The sequence below is a fragment of the Chionomys nivalis genome, chromosome 9 (assembly GCF_950005125.1).
Source record: "Chionomys nivalis chromosome 9, mChiNiv1.1, whole genome shotgun sequence".
In the NCBI taxonomy this organism is placed as follows: Eukaryota; Metazoa; Chordata; class Mammalia; order Rodentia; family Cricetidae; genus Chionomys; species Chionomys nivalis.
The window spans coordinates 80,315,509-80,328,496 of record NC_080094.1 but is presented as its reverse complement, the minus strand read 5'-3'; the positions used below and the strand labels follow the sequence as shown (position 1 = coordinate 80,328,496).

At 38.8% G+C, this 12,988-nt stretch overlaps 1 long non-coding RNA gene across 1 annotated transcript in view; it reads right to left on the bottom strand.

Moving 5' to 3' along the window:
* LOC130880921 (uncharacterized) overlaps positions 1–12,988 on the bottom strand; it is an 83,095-nt gene that overhangs the window by 13,091 nt on the left and 57,016 nt on the right. The window lies entirely within an intron of this gene.

Genomic DNA, 12,988 nt, shown 5'->3' with positions numbered 1-12,988 from the left:
CTAGACACTAATTTTAAAATACATATTTACCTTGTCTGTGTGTGTGTGCCTGAATGTATGGATGTTTACCATATGTATGCCAGAATCTGCAGAGGCCAGAAGAAAGTGCTGGATTTGTGGAGTTTCAGGCAGTAGGTAGCTGTGGGCTTACATGAGGGTGCTGAGGACCAAGCTCCAGTTCTCTGGAATAGAAGTCAGTGCTCTTAACCACTGAGCCATTTTTTCTAGTCCCAATATTTCATATTATGAATATATGGGAAACTCTTTTGCTCTTACCAGGTGCACAGCACTACACTACATCCACCAAATCATATCTACACAACTTCACAGTAACGGATGTCATGCTGGACGTCCTTAAGCCTCTGCTAGCAACACCATGATGATTATCATTGTATTTGCTTCCCCCCCCCACACACACACTTTTTCAGGTTTGTTTAAATTTTGCTTTTGTTGAGACACGGTTTCTGTGTAGCCCTGGTTGTCCTGGAACTAGCTCTGTAGACCAGACTGGCCTTGAACTCAGAGATTCCCCTTCCCCATCTTCCCAAGTGTTGGGATTCAAGGCGTGCACCACCAGCACCCGGCTGTAATTGTTTCACCTAGAAGCAATATGTGTATCCATTGAACTCTATCCCGCCAGTCTGTCTTCAGAATGGCTTTGCCACTTTACTCACGATCCCCAAGACCTTCCATCATTCATCTTTCTAAGTTTTTAGTCTACTGAGCATAGAGAATGTTGTCATTTTAACTTGGGTTCTTCTGGTTACTAATGTGTGAGCACATATGTTTATGTTTTAGCTCATTAGACTTAATCTTCTAAAAACTGCCTGCTTATAATCCTGGACAGTTGTCCTATTAGAACCTTTATTCAGTTATTTTTATGACCTTGGCATTCTTTGTCTCTTACAAAGACTAGTTATTTGTGAATTTTAGAGGTTATGAAATATAAAGTCCTCCCCCCAGAGGCCGCATGGCTGGAAGCCTGCAGGTCAGCTATCCTGGAGAACACAGCACAGAGGAAACAAGGGCGGTCTTTCCTCAACACACCGGAGAGAGAACTGGCTCCTGAAAATGGTACTCTGAACTCCACACACACTCCACAGCACACATGTGCCTGTGGATTCACTCACACACCACACATAACAATAATAATTTAAAATTAGTATGAAACAAATAGTATGAGCTATACAGGAATAGGTCATTACGTAAATATTTAAAAATGAGTTCATTATAAGATATTAAAATAGAAAATTTAAAAGGAAGCAGTTCATTTTTTAAAAAAGTATTTATTTGTGTGTTTGTGACTCTGCAGTGGTCACGGAGGGCATCTGGTTCCCTTTAGCTGCAGCTGCTGTGCTGGTGAGCTGCCCGATGTGAGTGCTGGGACCCAAACTCTGGGGCTTTGAAGAGGCAGAGTTCTAACCTGAGTCATCTCTCCAGACCCCCGGAGAACAATTCTAGCAAGTGGCACAGAACACTTTAAAATCACTGTCTTCGTGTTGGCCCTTTAGTTCAATGGCCCTTTTCCACTACACACTGCACACACGCTGCCCTTTGGGCCCGAAATAAACTGACCACTCTAAGTGAAGTTTCACTGAAAATACATGGCTTCCTCATTAAAAACAAAATAAGAACTCAACCGAAACTCCCAGGAAACAATTTCAAACAGAGAAATACAGACTTGAGAGTTTCCACTAAACTACAAAAGAAGTTTACAAAGATTGTTGGATTATAAAAGCATCCAGAACCACTTTATCCTACTGTGAATTTGGGATTTTAATTTTATTTTAAATTATGTGTTCACAAATATAGGTGGTTAAGAACCGAACTCCAATACCTGCAAAAGCAGTGGCCGCTCTTACGCACCGAGTCATGGCTTCAGGCCCATTCAAGGATTTAAAAACTTACTTAATCAGCCTGTATGTGTGTGTGCATATCTTAACACATATGTGGTCAGAGGACAAACTGTGAGTCAGGTCTAGCCTTTCCCGATGTGGGTTCCAGGAACTGAAATCAGATCATTAGGCTTGGTGGCACATGCCCTTCCCCTACACTGAACCATCTCGATGACTAAAGTCAGGAATTTCTTATATATTCCTGATAAATTTCCACAATGTATTTATTTCATAAGTGTTGAGTCTTTTCGGATTTTTGCATGTGAGCATGGCATACTGTGTGCACCTGTGTGTAGGTGCACCTGCCCATGTGAGTCCACGTGTACAAAGGCAAGGCTTCCGTGAGCGCTTTCCAACTTAAGACAGGGTAGGATTTTTCAATAAACCTGAAGTTCACTGTATCTCAGTGAGCCCAGGGATCCGCCAGTCTCTACCACCCCAGCTCCAGGATTACAAACATGCTACTGGCACCGGCTTTACATGTGGGTGCTAGATATCTGAACTCTGGCTTTCCTGCTTCTGCAGCGGGTCCTTTACCCAGAGAGCCAGCCCAGTGAGCCATCTCCCCAGGTCTTCAGACTTCCTCTGAAAAAAGGCAAGCCACACCTCTGTCTTCACAGTGCCAATCTGCATCGCAGAAAAAGAAACTACAGCTTTCGATCCGGGATTTTCTTTTCTTTTTATAGACCAAACTGTGGTAAGATTTTAAAAGTCACTGACTCATTTTTTCCCTAGAACAAAACACTTAAAGCCTTTTAAGCATAAAATATAAGATGACAAGGGTTCCTTATTAATGTCATGTTCCTGTGATGAATGTTTTTAAACAGTCAAATCACATGATTTTGGAGGGAAAAAAATCCCAAACAAGAATATCATTTAAATGATGTTTTGTTACAATGATGCATTCTGAAATCCAGGCTGACCTCACACTTGAGGCAATTGTCTTGCCTCTGCCTCTACAGAGCTGGATCACAACTGTGGGACACCACACCCAATTCTCATTTAAATTCTGGAACCACACAAGTGTACTAAGAGAGAAAGTTGAATGGAAGATCAATTAGGCAGAAACAAAGCAAAATGATCTTTTGTGGTTTTGAAGCTGTAGGATATAAAACCTTTAGGTATAGTACTTACGCACACCACCTTGCTTTCTTACCAATGGGGACACGAATCAGTATCTTTTATCTAATTCAGTATTTTGAAGGTAACTGGTGGTTTGCTCTATCCTGCCCATTAAAACTATATAATAGTTTGCCTTTTAAAAGTGATAAGGCCTTGGCTAGAGTGCAGGTGGATCTCTTGAGTTCAAGGTCAGCCTGGTCTACAGAGTGAGTTCCAGCACAGTCAGGGCTACACAGAAAACTCTGTCTCAAAAAACCAATAATAATAATCATAATGCCCATCAGACCAAAACTAATTGAGTTCTGTCCTGGAAATGCATATTGGTAGGGCCAACAAATAAAATGCATCAGAGAAAGCATGGAAAATTTTAAATACTTTTCAGGCTTGACCAAACCTTTGGTGCTGATGGGATTCATCACTGTCATCTAACAAAGTTCACACTCAAGAACTGCACAATTGAGCACCGCCCCCAAAAGAAACTTCATAATGTTTTAAGTAAGTCTACAGGTGTTTTGTTTGTTCTTGGTTTCTCCATGTAGTCCTGGCTGTCCTGGAACTCGCTCTATAGACCAGGCAAGCCTTGAACTCACAGAGATTCACCTGCCTCTGCTTCCCAAATGCATGTGTCAGCACCCACAAGACTAGTTTTGTGTTGGATCACATTCACAGCTATCTGAGGCTGCACGATGCTCACAGGTCACACTGGCCAGATCTGCATCCCTTTCTTTCAGTATCCTACAGAGGGAGGGGCTGATGATGCTCTCCATTTTCAGGATACTGCCTTCTGGGGCCAGCTTAACGTCTCTCTGGGTATAATGCTTGTTGTACAAGCCTGCTGACTCAATCTGTGGAAGCCACAAAGGTGGAAAAAGAGAGATGACTTCCACATCATATGTGAGCCCACTCCTACACACACACACAAACACACACACAGACACACACACACACTTACAAAAGTATTGAGATTTTTAAGTCAGATATATTAAACTTAAGAAATCCAGACATAAGTATACAAATAGCATTGACCCAATTATTTTTAAGTAATATAAATGAAAACTAAAGATAAAATTCTAGATGGATAACACATGATCTTGTTATGCAGTTTTGACACAAATATTCACAGATGTGCTGGGGAGATAGTTCAGAGCTTACCACACAAGTTGAGGACCAAAGTTTATATTCTTATGGATCCACCGGCAACCTGCCTCTAAGTTCAGTGTTCTAGGGACAGAGAGAGAATTTGAGGGGCACTGACTAGCTAGACTGTCCAAATCAAGAGTTCCAGGGTTCACATCAGGGACCTTACCTGAGTGTGTAAGGTAGAAAGCAATGGAGGAGGACATCTGACATCAACTTCTGGCCTCCACACACATGTGAACATGTGTACACATACATGTACATAAAAATGTTCACGGATCCAGAGCTACACTGACGAACTGCTTATTCTTAGGAAGGGAATCACTGCATACAGGAAACCAAGACATTATGACGGACCTGACTCAAGGTCCCAAGAAGATATTCTTAGTCAAATCTCTCTCCATTGCCCCTACATTTTGGCGACAGTGAAGATGAAAAACTAGGTTTTTGTCGTCGTCAAAGGTTTCAACGCTGGCGGTGGTGGCGCACGCCTTTAATCCCAGCACTCGGGGGGGGGGGGGGGGGGCAGAGGCAGGTGGATCTCTGTGAGTTCAAGGCCAGCCTGGTCCAAAAGAGCTAGTTCCAGGACAGGCTCTAAAGCTACAGAAACCCTGTCTCGAAAAACCAAAAAAAAAAAAAAAAAAAAAAAAAGTTTCAATTTCTTTTTAAGATTTTACTTTTTAAAAAGTATAAAAATATATGTGTGCGCATGTACACACACCCATGTCTTATGAATACAGGTGCCCATGGAGGCCAGAAGCCTAAGACTCCCTGGAGCTGGAGTTACAAGCTGTACATTGTAGGTCCTTGGAACCAAAATTAAGTACTCGGGTCCTCAGGAAGAGCAGTTAAGTGTTCTTAGCTGCTAAGCTATCTCTCTATATCCTATATTTCTCTTTTAAAAAAGACTAAAATTTTCTAAGTCTTACATTTATAAGATATTTCTTAAGAAAATTATCCTTTGGGAGCACTGGTCGCTCACTGGGTGAAGATGTCTGCTACCAAGTTTGAATCCTGGGACCCACGTGATGGAAAGAGAAAACTAACTTCCATACATTGTCCTGACTCTGCTTTGAATACACACACACACACACACACACACACACACACACACACTAAAATGTAAAAATATAGATAAATAAATTAAACTTTTGTATTACTTCACACGTAAAGGAATTTCAGTGACATCATGCAAAAAAGTTCCAAATGACAGTTTTTGGCACATCTATCAAGCATGTGTGTACAACCTTAGAAATATAAATAAACAAAGTGTAAGTGGGTCTTACCATATTTTCTCTTCTGAAACAACTACCATCGCTACTGTGTAACACAGAAGACATTCTGCAGCAGTTACAGAACCGGAAGGCAAACAGTGGAAGGCCAGCCCCAAACAGAGGCTTCAGGAACTAAATGCCAGGATTCTCGGGTGTACAAATCTCACTGATTCAGGGGGAAATGTTATCAACTTATATAAATATCCAAGAATGCTCTGTGCTCTCGCAAAGATTAAGTTCATCCCTAGCCTTACTAAAATCAGCACCTCCTCTCTCCCAAAGCACCTTAGGAGCACTTCCTAACATACTGTTTAACAAGTCAGAGGTAACTGTACCTTCCTTCAGAGCAAATTAACCCTGCACTTGTGACACTTTGGAGTGACTTTACAAACCCACCAGTTCTGGGCGTTCGCCTTCCCAGACACAGAGCCAGTTTGCTAGGATCCATGCATTCTGCCACGTCACCACCCAGTAAGACAACTCGACAATATAGCTCATTTTAAAAGGAATTTCTCAATCTTTATTCAACTGGCAAATGAGTTAAATACAACAGTCAGGACAAAGGAAGGGGGGAATTCTGGCTGACTGGCAAGACAACACGCTATGAAACTGAAACCACATTAAACAGAACTGCATACAATTCTAGCTGGTTCTTTCTTTTCTCTACTACACTCAAGGGGTCAAGTACAAAGTAAATTCAAAGATGGGCAGAGTTAGGAAAATCCCACACACATCAAAACCTTCTTAAACAATATACAAATGTGACTTGGCATGAAAAACAACAGAACTGTTTACAGGTTACAAAATACCAAACACAGTGAAACATATTTTCCCCTTTCTCTGTTCAGTCGTGCCTTTAAATTTAAAAATTGATATCAGAGTTCCAAAATTACAACCCCCTTCATCAAATGTGAGTGGTGAAACCTCCTAACACTACTGAGAAACGGTTTTCCCGATCAGTCATACCTCACTAGGTAGATAAATCCAGATTATGGAAAGAGAGAGTACGTATGTAAAAGTATATACTGGCAGTCACATGAAGACCCAAATTCGTATAGACAGGTACGACAGGTACTGGCATGCTCAGCAAGCGTATGTTAGCATTAGGTAACATATTAGACCCTAAGATTCTGAAACCATGCCACTTCATGTCAAAACACAGCAGTTCATTTTGTCTCAAGTGTTCACAGGGCCCAATATCAAAGATCAAAGTTTCAACATGCAGAGGAACACTGTGAGCCAAATGTAACACAGGCAAGAGCAAACCTGGGTTCCCCTAAAGAATCCAAACAACTTTTCAGCACCAGGAAAGCCAACGAAGCTGGCTCCCTAAAGATAAAGTTACTTATGATCCTGGCATCTGCTTTCAGTTCAGCTTTGTACACACACCTTTCCACAAACAATTACACACACACACACACCACTCCTGGAGACTTTCGTACAGATTTAAGAACACACCCATGCTAACAGAAGAGAATTTCACAAGCTGGAACTGCTTGACAAGCAAATTTTGCAAACAAGGACTAAGCTCAGCACAAGCAAAAGACAGCCAAATACCCGACCACACCCACGCTGATAAAATCTCTTACACAAAAAACTAGACAGACAACACCCTCGTGAACAACCTTGCTAAAATTCTGGCTCTTCCCTAAGCCCCACTACCCCCGGGGAGGGGGAGGGGTAAATCCTGAGCAACCACGATTACAGATTATGCTAAATATAAGACAAGACGGCCGAGCAGAACACAAACCATAACAGCAGAAAACACACCCGGACACCCAGGCACAGGCCACACAGACAGTTCAAAGGCAGAAGGCCAGACCACCAGGATGTGGACGCCTGCGACCCCTCAAGCAGTTCACAGATCTCAGAGGCCTCCTGGCTCATAGAAACACTGCAAACCCAGCATGGACCCTCTCAGGCCACTTGCCCACGCCCAGGACAAGATTACCAGGCCTTTGGCCACCCTAGGGGGCTGCTGCTGGCATTCTAACGAGCCGAACAGTCCCCCAAGACCCTCAGAAAGGCAGACAACTCTTACAGCCGTCTTGGAGGCGGCCATGACAGCAAAAAAGAGCGGATTTTTTACGACAACTCCCACAATGCCCGTGGACTACAACTCCCAGAGTGCAGCGGGCGGCCCCACTGTTAACCCTGTAGTGGCTCCAGGGCTGGCGAGCCCTGCTCCTTGCCTCGCCCAGAAACCAAACTGTTGCACCTACTTTCAACTTTCACAATTCGAAAATAACTTAGAAATTTTGACCAACAACTGCATTTACGCTATCTTGACTCTTCCTTTTACCATAAAAACAATCTCAGCTTCCCAGAACATTGTCCCTGGCAGAGTACTTTTTGTTAATCTCCAGAGATGTCAAACTGTCAAATAGTCACTATTACACGGGTACATTTAGGTTCAATTATTTTTCCCTTTAACCTTTATAATTTTCTCGGCATTTTCTAAATTATTAGAGTTCCCAGAATCTTGTACTACATACTATTTTAATTTAAAATACATTTTTTAAACTTCTGGGACTCAAGAGAAGGACCATCTTGTAACAGCTACAATGTCCTACATCTCTCCATTTAATAAAACATTTTCTCTTCAAATACATTAATTTACAAACTTCGTGCAAATCAAAATTAGTCTTAATAAAAAATATAATTGTGGACAACATACATTTTCAATTTCAAGCTAAAATTTTAGGAAGAAAACCCCATGTGCTAACAACATTTCCCTTTCTCCACAGAAAAGCTATCAATACCAACAGCTTATGATGCTGTTTTCCCCCCTGACTTTAGAATGACAAGGAAACAACAAATGAACATTCTTAGGAGATTTTAAAAACTATACTGAGAATTCATTCTCTCTGGAAACTGTGCAATTGTATATTCTATTCATGAATGACGTTTTTCAAAGTCTGTTTCAATTTAATTAGAAATAAGAGTTTTAAATGCATTTTCTTTAAATATTTTGGTCATATTTTCAGTAAAGAATGACAGGTAACATTTACAGGTTAATGTCTCGTTAGAATGACTTAAGAAGTCTATGATGCTCATGTGCAGACTAACGTTCCCAGACAGGTAACTGACTGAGGGGCAAAGCAATTGTCAGGGGTTTGATGCAGGCACTAAAATAACAACTAGCATTCTTCTAAATTATCTGGGGGTTTTTCTATTCCTAAATATGAAGCAAAATGTACATGATGTCTACTTTTTTCTACTGAAGTATTTTGCAACTTGAAAGGGCACTCAAAATATATCATGAATTTCATATTATAAAACTCAGAAATCCTACTAGACATAAAACCAGGCCCCCCGCCATGACTTTGCTATATAAATGCATTGTAAGTAAAATTCTTCAAATTCTATTTTAAACAATTCCCTACTTAGTTACAGTTAGCTTATTAATATATTTTACATCTAGCAAACTACAATGAGAAAAAATCCCAACTCACTATTTACTTTCTTACCTATTTCATTTTGTACTTTCATAAACAATCACAAGTGCTGCACTACTTACCAGAATATAAAAATTAGAAATGTGTGAGTTTTTGAAATTTTAGTGTGTTATACTATTTCTATTTTAGATTTTATATTTCTTTAATTTTCACTTAGAACTTTAGTTAGTATTTAGCTGGACAAGTTTTATTTTCCCCCTATTTCTAAATAGCCACTAAAACATAGACAGTTGATGCATATTTTATATATCATTCTCTTGCTGTTAAGTATTTGATTCATAAAAAGGGCTCAGAAACAAGGGAGAAATGAAACTGATCCCATATAGTTACCCATGCTTTTAGCTTTCCTCTTAGGGTTATAAAACTATATTTCCTATTAAATCAAATCATATTTTCTTTACTTTAATTGTAACAATAAAATTAAAGTTATTGCATTAAAGAAATTTATGTAAGAATTACGATAGAAAAATTTTTAATTGTTTGCTGTTTACAATAGTCTTTCTTTGAGAAACAATTTAGCTCAACATATCTTGTCTAAGTAATTAAAATAAGCTTACACCATGTATCTGATATTATTAAAAATATTTTTATAGGAAGAGAATAATTTTATTGTGGAAACGAAGTTTTTAATTTGAAAGCAAAAAATTTACTATTTCCTACCAATGTTCTTAAATTCTATTTTACTACATTAATTTTTAACGTGTATGTTTTTGAAACCTAAACTCTCTATTAAATTTTTTCAAAGTGCTTATATTTAATTGTGTTAATACATTTGAAATTGCCATATTTCTTGTGTGTTTTTGAGAATATCTACATCAATTGAAGATAGACATGGATACCTATTTCTCTCAGATGTGTGCCAGTGATGCTCCTAAAATATGCAGCCTTCCACGGTTATAGGAAATTCCATGTGTAATTTCTATAACCACTTCTTTGTTATTTTAATTTAAAATAAGGCTTAACAGAATCTTAAACTGTCTGTTTAAATATTGTAACTGCGATTTTAGGCTACTTGCTTTTAAACATCTGCTTTTTGTGCATGGAAGCACAAAATAAACTGTGCAATAAAATAAATCATGCAAATAAATCGTGCTAATAAAAGTATTAGTAAAAGTAGAATGGGTTGCTAATATTACAATATGCTCCAAAGTTAGACTATCTGCTCGTAATCTTACATTACTACTGCAACATAATCATCAAGTTCTGAAAAGAAGCCACACATGAGGTGCAGGTTTTTTGACAGATTAAGCAAATTGTTTATATATATATTCTGACTCTTCAAAAACAATTATTTCCTGGCATGTATTTAAACATCTCCCCGGTTACTGCTCAAACCTTAACTAATTTGAACTTCTTGGCCTTATTTTCAAGCAAGGACCTGCCTTTCAAATTCACTCAGATAGTATTTTTATTATTGGAGTGGTAGATACTTATATTTACGATAATTTATCTAAAAATCAAATCCTTTGCTTTTGACTTTGCATTATAAATATAACTTTCATTTTAAGTATGTCATGTTTTAAATACTTTTCAAGAATTCCTCTTGAGACTCCTATGCTGGCAGCCTATGACAAACAGAAAGCAGAATGCTTATTTTTTCTTTCCCATTAATTAACAAACTGATCTTTTTAAATGAAAATTTCGAATTAAGTACTTTAATTTAGCTTAATATTTCTCCTTTCTGTCATTTCTGTTTTCTCTATCAGTTAGGATGAGCAAAGTGGAAGTTCTTGTTACTTCTTATGCTCTGATGAAAATGCTCTCTTGTTGACTAACAAATGACAGAAAATATCTCCTTCCCCAAAGAAGAAAAGTTTTAACTTAAAACAAAATCTCAAAAAATAAAAAGGAAAACTAAAGAAAGAAAGAAAAAATAAAGTAAGAAAGGAAACCCTCACAGTTTTGGTTTTTAGGATGTAAAACTAATGACATTTTTCTATAGAAATTTAAAAAAGAAAACCTAAGTAAATGATTATGGTCATCCCTGTCCTGTAAAAAATAATAATGGTTTGAAGGATATTTGAATTTCTGAGTTTAATGTTAGACAGCAAAGGCTGTAAATAATATAGTTAATGCTGGAAACTTCTTTAAAAATTCTGTTTTAGATTTTGTCACAAATGATCACAATTACACAGCCCCTCATACCCACAGCTGGTCTGTGTTTTATTTTGCCACTAACATGTCTGGGGAGTGAAGGGCCTTATTTATAACCCCACAGTTTAAAAATCTTCTTACTATGTTTTATTATTAACTAACCTTATCTGTCTTTAAATTTTTTCTAATACATAAGAATGTCTATTTAAAACATAACATTTATATTTTAAACTTCAAATAAAAATGAAATAAAAACCAAAGCCTAAAATGTCTAGTTTTTAAAATGTCTTTGTAGATCCATTTCAGTTTCTTCCCTTGATTTGACTTAGTCTGGATTTCTTAAAAACAAGTATGCTGTTTCTCCAACCTCTTCCACCCCATAATTTTCTTCCTGAATCCGATTTATAGTCACTAACTCACTTGCCTTCCACACATGAAAAAAATCTTTCTGTTCAGAAAACTTTCAGACTCCTTCCTTTCTCCTTCATTTCTGGGATGTACCCACTTTACCAAATTCTAGAGAAGGGAAATGATTATTAGCCTGGTTTTCCCCCTCCAGATGATGGTTCCAAGGCTTGTTTTCTCATCCTTGCCTCCATACAACTATACCACGCACCAGTCAGCTTCTTTAAAAAAAAAAAAAAATAGAGCAACAAATTTTGCCTAACAATTCTCTCCCCCAAAACTTGATGGCATAATCTCATTCTGTTTGGGGATTTCTATATAAAATACAACCTGGCTAAGATTCTTTTTCCCTACTCTGAAAATAACGAATTTCCAGTCTCTGGCAATTTCTCATTCACCTTGTCTGCCACGTCATTCCATGTGAGGGGTCTCACACAGATGAGCAGATGAAGTTAGAGAGGTGGGTAGGACCACAAGAAAGAATGTCCACCACAGCCTTGACCCTGCCCAGCAGAGATGACAGGTGGGTAAGAGCACAGGAAAGAATGCCCACCACAGCCTTGACCCTGCTCAACAGAGATGCTATGTTGCTCAGCACTGACCTGGATGTTTCAAGAACAATCTAGAACATGTAAATTCTGTACAGATAGGACATGGAAAAAAATGCTGTTTCTATATGTCACTCTTTGCAACCTTGGATGATCTCAGCTAACTTTTCCCAAAGAATATGACCTTTATGAAATAATTTTGCATAGACACAGCAGAAGTCTTTTTCAAGGGTTAACAAATTGGTCACTCACAGGCCCAACTAAACGTCCGGCTGAAGCAGTATAATCCACCAAGTTTCTCTATCCAAAATACATATTTAAATATTGCTACTTCTATTGCCTGGTCACAGGTTCATGAGAGGCTGGAGGTAAACATTTAACCACAATGCATTTCAATATATTAATTTCTAACTTGATTCAATCACCCAGCACAACAAGCAGACCCTAGAGTAAGAGCAGACAGGAAAGACACAATCCAAAATCAAGAAAAAGAAAGACTAAGCCAAGATGGCTTTATTTTTTTAACTCTGTCCATTTCCCCAGCTATTCTTCCTGCAAAGGAGGTAGGCTTTGCCCTTATACAAGGGTAAGGGGTACAATATGGAAACCAGAAGTAGTCCCAAACTTTTACAAAGTGCCAACCGTAAACTAGTAAGTTGGTGCAATAATATTATTTTTAATAAGAAAATATTAAATTAAAAGCCTCCTTTAAAATTTTTTGCAGATATAGTAGGTAAATGATGTTTTACAAAGAATAAGATCTAAGTGGATGCAGAGCCACAAACCCCTCATCTCTGCTTCGTCCTCAGCACCACCAGCTTCCTTTTCCCAGGAAAACAGACAAACTAGGCAAGCAGGCTAGCACAGTGTTCCTCATTCAGGAACCCACGCCATTGTGGGGGGTGGGGGGCGCACAGCAGGGAGCCTTTCAACCTTCAGAAAGAAGCCCTCCAACCCAGCCCTGAGCAGCAGGATTGTAAAGGAAACTAGGCAGAGAATGCCTAACCTTCTGGAAAGATCCCTGCCTGCTAGGGACGCCACACCACACTAATCTG